This window comes from Furipterus horrens, unplaced genomic scaffold (assembly GCF_987537825.1).
Source record: "Furipterus horrens unplaced genomic scaffold, mFurHor1.1.pri manual_scaffold_1, whole genome shotgun sequence".
Classification (NCBI taxonomy): Eukaryota; Metazoa; Chordata; class Mammalia; order Chiroptera; family Furipteridae; genus Furipterus; species Furipterus horrens.
Window position 1 is genome coordinate 18,616,421 of NW_028327171.1, and position 8,907 is coordinate 18,625,327.

Below are 8,907 nucleotides of genomic sequence, written 5' to 3' on the forward strand. Positions count from 1 at the left end.
GGTAGTTAACACCCAATCTCCTCCCAACAATGCCAACAACAGTGAATTTAAACACAGTCTGGAAATAGGTTTGGTTTGCTCTGCTTTTACAACAGGACAATGGATCAATAGACAGCTTACCTATAATGTCAGCATTATACTGAAACTATAGGTGGTAAATCCCTTTAAAGCAAATATCTGTATCCCAAACTTTCAAAGGGATGCTTGTCTTAAGCTTAAAAGGAAGCATAATTTTCAGAAACACATTTTCCAAGGAGTGAAGAATTTCAATAGAGCAGCACAAGACTCTTTGTTTAGACTCCTGTGAGGATTAAGGATTAGACTTTTAGAAAATGGATTCACAAAATTGAAGTAAGCCGGCTCCACTGTTCAATTTGACCGCAAAGTAAAAAGAATTCTGAAACAAATAGTTATTTTTTTTCTTTCTTGCTCACTAACAATGCAAAATCGTTTTCATAGGGGAACTCAAGGGTTAAAGATTTTAGCTTCAGTCATAGATGATAGACTTAAGTGATTAATGCATGTGGGAAGCTGTTATTCCAAGAACTGGATCTGGATCACCTACATGACTCCAAGAGGTGGACCAGCAGTTCAGCCTTTGCACGCAGAGGGCCTGCAAAAGATGGAGATGGTATTTTAGCTATTGTATTTCAGGAATAATGCAGATAAAGAGTTGTTGATTAATGGATAAAGAAGTACAGTCATTCACGGTATTCGTCAGCTTCAAAACTCGTCAAACCCTGTACTTACCACATTTGGATGAGAAAAAAATGTTTCAGCACTTGTTGCTTGCTCAGGACTGGCTGAACATGCTAGAACTTGTACAAGCCATGACACTACCCTGCAAGAGGAAATGCTTCATCGTTAGGCAGTTGTCAGTTTTGGCACTCATCACAAGTTCTGGAAAGAATTAACAAGATAACACTGTACTAGGGAAATCACAGTCAGGTTGCAACTCTAATCTGATTAACCTTTATTCCCAACCCCTTAACTATGCTTTCTTCTCCTTATAAAAAGGTCAGCTTGAGACAAGATGTTAACACAGCTTTTAAGGGTACATAACCCACCATCTTCTCAGATTACCGGCATCTGAATAAAGCACCCATAAAGATTCAGTCCTTGCCTTTACTTCTTAGTTCTGGTAGTGACAGGCAGCATGAATGCCAACTTTTCCAGTTTCAATTTTAACAGGTATTTTAACCTCAGATAAATTTTTTTAAAGCCAGCATTAAATCTCAGACCGAAAATTTAGTCTTTACTGTTTATTAATCAATTTTTATACTTAATACATAATTTATTCACTCACACATTCTTTCAAGAATTTATTGAGCACTGTACAGAGATTGCTTGCTGCCTGTTCCAATACTCACGCACCCTCTTTGAGAAGCCCTGACTTTCAGCTAGGCACATGGATACTGGAATAAGAATCTGACCCCAAGTTCTCTGTTCAGCTAGACTCTTACCACCATTAAGTGAGGGGGCAGGAGGTAACCAGAAATGTTATGTGGCAGCTCCTGAGTTATACTATTAAAGAGCAGCTGATCTATATTCTTTGCCCAGTCTTCTCACCCTCCTCCCCTCTGCTGTTCAGAATGTGGCGCTAATGAAAGGGCTTATTTCTTGCATACAAAGATAAAACCCACATCCTCTGGAAGACAACGCAGAAAGCCAGAAGCCGCATGTATGCCTGAGGACTCTGTAGATCAGAGCCACCACACCCACCCTAGACTGCCCACCTCTAGGCTTTAATCCAAGAGAAAAAAATAAGGTTCTACCTTTTAAAGTCACTGTTAGTTGGGGGTTTTATATTACTTGCAGTGAATCCTAATCCTAAATGATATAAGCACAATTTGGAAGATATGATAAGTGTTAAAATAAATACAGGATGAGTAAGGCAAAATTCCTGCACACAACCAGGTTAAAATTTAACAATGCATACTGAGGTATAACGAACACCAGAGTGCATAATGACAGCTTCTGCCAGTTTGTTGTTTTCAAACTAACTCCCTTCTTCTGCAAACAACCACCATTTGCCTTTGGAAAAATTCTTCTCTCATATCATGAGATCCCATGTTAATCCCTGTGGCCCCCACTCCTGAGCCATCTTCAGTTATGTAGGGAGGTGGTGAAATGGAATGCAAGCCCAGCCAATTTAAATATGGAGAAGCCACCATCTTGGGACATGTGCCTCCCCGGACTCCACCACGATCCCGAGTAACATGGCACGCTTTCCTAAACCACTACATGGAGGCTGGGGACAACGTTCCCCAGATCCCGATGGAGAGCGCTGCTGCGAGAGGGGGGAGACTCTGAAACTCACAAGTGCACGTTCCAAAGAGGATGGAGATCTGTTTGCACAGCCGACTTAAGCACAGATAAGGAGATGCGGGGAACTTCTGGGCATGGCTTCGGCTTGTAACCTTTCGGGGAGCAAGGGAAGTGCTGGTTCTTGTGGAAGAGGAGGGACTTTAGCAGGAGTGCTCTTAGCCCACAATCCCCACCCCACCCCCCCAGGTTGGAATCCTGTAAATAAAAACCTGTTTCCTTCAACACTAGTTGTTGGGTCGTGTATTAAGGTGCCAAGTGGCTGAGCCCCAGTTTGCTCGGTTACAGGTCTACACAGCTTGAAGGCTGCAGTTCGGGCCCAGGTCTGCTCCACAAGTCTCTCATCCTCCTTAGACCAGCAACTATCTGGTTGAAGTTCTCGTGACATGTGGCAGAGGCACAAGAAGCCACGCTAAACCACACAAGCTCATTTAAGGTCAGCTTATGTCATGTTCATTAATATTTCATTGTGTTACTGAACCGCAAATGGGGTCCTGCTGCCTGCTGCCACCCTCTAGGCAAAATTCCAGAGGCAATGTTTTGGTGATACAGGGAAGGAGTCTTTATTCAAAAGCTACACAATTTTGGAGTCACAGCTTTCCACATGCATTACTCACTTAAGCCTATAGATTAAGGCTAAACTCTTTAACTCTGTAATTGCAGCTTTAATCATTTAAGCCCATTCATTAAGGTTAAAAAAATCTTTTAACTCTTACAGCTTTAATCACTTAAACCTATCAACTAAGGCTAAAATCTTTAACTCCAAAGTTCCCCAATCATTCCACCTGTTAGTTTTTGATTATCTTATTTCCATAGGAGTAGTTAACCAACTAAAACAACAAAGATAAACAATTTTAGAAGAATAACCCTGCCACCCTCTGCCAGGCCAGCCTGAACCTAGGCAGCGCACTGAGTTTCTTCTCCAATCCAAAACACCGTCCTTTGGGAAACTCAGGCAGCTGCAGCAAGATCATCCAGGCATCCTTAAGGAAGGGAGCCTGAGAGTCAGTCTCTGCTCTCCTTTTATTTTAAATCTTCTGACCCATAATTCCATGCACTCTGGAGGCATTCACCTTCTCAGCCAATCCTGTCCTAGGCTATTTACCATGGCCTTGGGCAATCTCCAACCATCCCTCCATTCTCTTTCCCCGTGAACTAATCAGATCTCTCTGTATCATTTGGAGTGGGGAAATATATTCTGTCCACTGGAGTGAACTATAAGGCCACATGACAGAGGGAGGGGATGAAGAAGTGGAAATAATAATTAAATGACCATGCACGTATCCTGAGCTGCCGGTATGTTTAAGGTCACAGTACTAGAAGCCTCTGTGGCTGGGGCTGTACGTGCCAACGTTCCAGGCTAAATGGATGAAGCACGTCTCCAACAGCGAAGAATGAGATAACACGTGAAGAAAAGCAAAGACAGCAGAGAGAGAGATGAATGGATAGATGCACTAAGCATACTGAATCCTTTACTTTAAAACAAGACCATGCCAGAAAAATGACCAAAAACAAGTAGCATAAACAGGAGTTGTAGGGATTCAGAAATGATGATTAGAGAAATTTTTGTAGTAGACATTCATTTGAATGATGAGTAAAGATTATTTTCGCCATAGCAGATAGAAATGAGATTTTCAGAAAAGAAAATTATGTGAACTCTCTAGCAGTCACTGCTGGCTAATTCACTTAATCTCTTTTCCTTGCCTTCTGTCACACAGGCTAAAAAAACTAAATACTCCCTTTCCTAGAATCCGTTGTTGTCATATAAATTCTGGCAATCACATAGAAGCAGAAATCTGCTGGGGTCTCTCAGCAAAGCTTTTCCTTTCTTACAAAAATCAAAGAGACAGCTTCCTCTCCCACTTCTCCCTACCTCTTCCATCTCTATATTCTTTCCTGGATGAAAATATGTTGCCTAATTGGGAGGACAGCCAGGATAGCTGCAGAAAGGGAAGGTAGTCTTGACAACAATTAGCCAGTGAAGCACCGAAAGCAGTTGGTTCCTCTAGTTCACTAAAACAAATAAAACCTTACTTATTTCAGATACTGTTTTCAGGTTTTCTGTTTTTCTTGATCTGAAAGGATTCCTAGCTGCTTTAAGCCTAAAGTCAAGGTAATGTGTGTTCAAGAACCAATTATAGACCTAATCTTTGCATCTCACTTAACAGTTTATAACATATTTTGCACATTTTACTGAGTTACTAGAATAGAAAGGATTGCAGTTAGTTAAAGATAAAATCCTTGACTATCCAAATAAATAAGTTAGGTTTTATTAAATGACACGGTAAATTGAAAAGCCCACCGTAACTGTTTACATGCTAAAGAGATTTGTGTATTACTGTTACGAGAAAAGCAAGAAGCTATGACAATTTTTTGAGGAGGCAATTTCACTTGTGTTTATTTCAGAATAGACTTTGAATGGACTGAAAAGAACTAGACTGGAAGCAGAGAGAGCTTCAGAAAAGCTCTTGTTTGGTGAATAAAGGATCCACCAGAAAAAATAACAATGGATTTTAGCCAAGATGGAGTAAGGAGTACTGGACTTTTTGTTAAAAAGTTAGAAAACAGCGCAAATACATTAAGTATCTATTTTTAGACACTGTGACACAGGCAGAGCAAAAATGGGATCCCAACCAGAAAAGAAACAAATGAGGCAATCCCAACAATTGCCCTAATTTCATGACTGGAGGTACTTTCAGACCATGGTCCACACAGGGAGATCCAAACAAAGATCGGGTTTGTGGATTATGAAATACCTGGAATTTGCAATATGGAGTGCTAGAAAGAAAAAACTATACATAGAAAGGATTTCAGAATACGCTTTAAGTCTTTGCTTCAATACTAAGATGTGTATTTATAGGGTGAAGCTCCAAGAAAGTAGGCAAGAATTAACTACCAGGAAGAAAAAAAGAATTACTGGTGAATTATAATCTGAATAGTTTACTGCTGGAATTCACAGGGAAAGGAGTTATTGGAGCTTTATCCAACCAGGGTATAGAAACTTTATTGAAGACCTGTGACATACAGTAGAAAGCCTGGGCCACCTCTTAAGAAGTCTAGAAAATTCTTATAACAAAAGGAATAGTCTAGACCCTCAGAAAATTTAAAAATGAGCCTCAAAAGGATAAAGCAGATTAGCTTCTAGAATTAAAAGCCTCCCCAAACAAAGCCCAACACTCTTTAAAAATCCATTCCATCTATTAGTTTTACCATGCTGCCATAACAAGTTAACTCAGATTTAATTTAAACAATACCCATTTATTACCTCACAGATCTGTAGGTAAGAAGTCCAGGTACAGTGTGATTCAGTTGAATCCTCTGTTTAGAATCTCACAAGGCTGAAATCAAAGTGTCTACCGGATGCTGGAATGAACCTCCAAACCCATTTAGTTTGTACACTGAATTCAGTTTCCTACACTTTAAGGACTGAAGTCCCCATTTCCTTGCTGACTCTCATCTTTGCTCCTAGAGCAATGATGACTCAAATGCCTCTCATGCTTCCAACCACCTTGACTTCCCATTCTGGGGCATCTCTATGACTTTAGTTGGAGAAAGTTCTTTGCTTATAAGTGATTAGACTAAGCTCACCTCAATAAACCAAGATAATCACCCTATCCTAACCTTATTATATCTGCAAAGACCCTTTCACTATGTTACACATGTTACACACATGTTCACAGGATTCAGGAATTAGGGTGTGAACATCTTTAAAGAGCTATTCTGCCTACCATCCTCGAGAATGTCACATTTACAATGTCCAACATCCAATCAATGCATATCAGGTAAGGAGCAGGGAAATATGACCCATATCCAGGAGGGGAAAGAAAATCTCTTAATTGAAACAGGCAACAATGACAGACATGATGAGTTAGCTAGCAGATAAGAATTTTTAAATAGCTATTATGATTATATCAAATGTTTTAAGGAAAAACGTTAAGAGACTAAGGAAATAACTAGGAACTATCAAAGAGAACTAAATGGAATTATTTTTCGTTAATAATACAGTCTCTGAAATAAAGTTTTCTCTTTTTTTGAAATTTTAAGATTTATTTAATTTTCATTTTAAAACTGAGATTCCATTTAGGTATAAGAAAACTTTATTTATACTGTATTTTTTCCAAGAGAACTAAATGGAATTATTTTTTGTTAATAATACACTCTCTGAGATAAAATTTTCACCAAACAAGCATTAGAACAATGGAACCAAGCCCTTGAAGATACCAAGGGACAGCTAAGTTTGGGGGGAGTCAGAAGCTAGAAGTGGATTTGCAGCTGCGCAGAGGATTGGTTCCACTAGCCCCTTGCATTGTTAAGGGGTCAACTGTACTGCTGACTTCTCGTCAGAAATAAATGCAATCTCAAAGAACATAGAACAACATCTTTAAAAGACTGGAAGGAAAAACAAATCTATCATCCTAGAATTCTATATCTACAGAATGATCCCTTAAACCGAAAGAGAAGTAGACATTTCAAACAAACAGAAGCTGAAAGAACATGTTACAAACAGAGCAACACTACAAAAAATACTAAAGGAAGTTCTTCAGGTGAATATGTGACAGTTTATTCTTATATTATTATTTATTATTATTAACCTACTTCTGCCCATCCCTGTATTATTGTAAGTGATTTATATTTTACATAATATGGTATACTACTATTTCGAATGGCATAATATTAATCCAAAAACCCTAGACTTTTGTAGCCCCCAAATACATAAATATAGCCATAAAGAAAAACATACGTACCTATATAAAATGTAACTAATAAAGGAGATAAAATGAAGAGACAAGCTATTAAACAAAAAATTCAACTAATCTAAAAAAAGGCATGAAAAGAGGAAAAAGGAACAAAGAACACATAGGACAAATAGAAAACAAATTGAAAGATGGTACACTTAGTTCCAGTTATATCAATAATTACATTAAATGTAAATGAATTAAACACACCAAATAAAAGACGTAAAATTTCACACTGGGTCAAAAAAGGAAGACAACTATGTTGTCTACAAAAACACAAATTAATATAAAGACAGATCAGGTAAAAATGAAAAGAGAGGAAAGATATACATGGAAACATCATAAGAAAGCAGGAGCGGCTAATATCAGAGAAAGTAGATTTCAGGAGAAGAAATATTACCAAAGATAAAAAGAACTTATATAGTGATAAAGGGCCAATTCATCAAGAAGACATTACAGCCCTAACTGTACAATAGTATAACTACTTGGGAAAGTGGTTTGGCAATTTCTTTTAAAAGTAAATATGCACTTACCATATGACTGAGCAATTCCACTCCTAGGTATTTAACCTACAAGTAAGAAAACATTAAGTACACAAAAATACTTTCACGTGAATAGTCACAGCAGCTTTTTGGTAATAGCCCCAAAACCAGAAACAATTCAAGTATTCATCAATACGTGAACGGATAAACAAATTATGGAATATTATTCAGCAATAAAAAGGAACTTTTTACAAAACAAAAGAATATATACCATTTACAAAAGAATATATACCATTTAATTCCACGTATATGAAATTCGAGAATAGGCAAAATTTGCCTTTAGTGATATAAATTATATCAGAGGTTGAGATTATCCCCCTGGGGGAAAAAAAAAAAAAGGAAATCTGGGGTTTGTGGAAATGTTCTGTATCTTTTTTGAGGCTGTAGTTATACAACTGAACCACTATACTTATGAAACGGGAAATTTTTATTTTTGTAAATTATACCTCAATATATTGCCTTTAAAATGTGGGGTGGGGGGGTTGCCTGGCTTGTGTGGCTCAGTGGATTGAGCACTGGCTTGTGAATAGAAAGGTCACTGGTTCAATTCCCAGTCAGGGCACATGCCTGGGTTGTGGGCCATATCACCTCCTACAGAGGTGACAGGCAACCTCTCTCTCGCATATTTTTCTCCCTCTCTCCCCCTCTAAAAGCAAACAAAATAAATAAGGTGGGGGGAGGCCCTACCAAGGTAGTTCAGTTGGTTAGAGTGGCCCAATAGGCCAAGGTTGCAAGTTCAAACCCTGGTCAGGGCCCAAATAAGAATCAACCAATGGGCCCTGGCTACATAGTTCAGTTGGTTAGAGCACTGCTTCAATAGGCCAAGGTTCTGGGTTCAATCCCCAGTCAGGGCACATACAAGAATCAATCAATGAATGCATAAATAAGTGGAACAACAAACTGGTGTTTCTCTCTCAATAAATAAATAAAGGGAAGAGAATTTTCAGGATAATTAATGTAACCAAACAAAAGCGGGAGTTCAGCTGCCTGTTGCCACAAAAGCCAAACTCACGAGGCAGATGCTGGTGCAAAATGAAAGAGGTCTTATTCAGGTGCTGCATGACCTGGGAGAATGGCAGACTCCTGTCTCAAAGACCATCTCTTCCTTCTGCCATGGAAGAAGTCCAACTGTCCTCAGCAAAGCCAAGACAAAAAAGCCAGTGTCCAGAGTTCCTGCTCCATTTTGCTCCATTTTAAAATACAGAACTTTGCAGCCTGCAGGAGGCTGCTAAGCAGCCTTAGTCCCCACCCAGGTAGCTTAGCTCGTTCCTGACTGCCCATTCCATTTCAGGCTCCCTCCTGGA

At 38.9% G+C, this 8,907-nt stretch overlaps 1 long non-coding RNA gene across 1 annotated transcript; it reads right to left on the reverse strand.

The window, feature by feature from the left end:
- Positions 1-293: 293 nt before the first annotated feature.
- LOC150020724 (uncharacterized) lies at positions 294-7,628 on the reverse strand. Its single transcript, XR_016509799.1, has 3 exons — positions 7,595-7,628; positions 751-841; positions 294-613 (listed from the first exon to the last, which is right to left on the reverse strand). It is a non-coding gene; the product is annotated as an uncharacterized LOC150020724 (long non-coding RNA).
- Between the last annotated feature and the right edge of the window lie 1,279 nt (positions 7,629-8,907).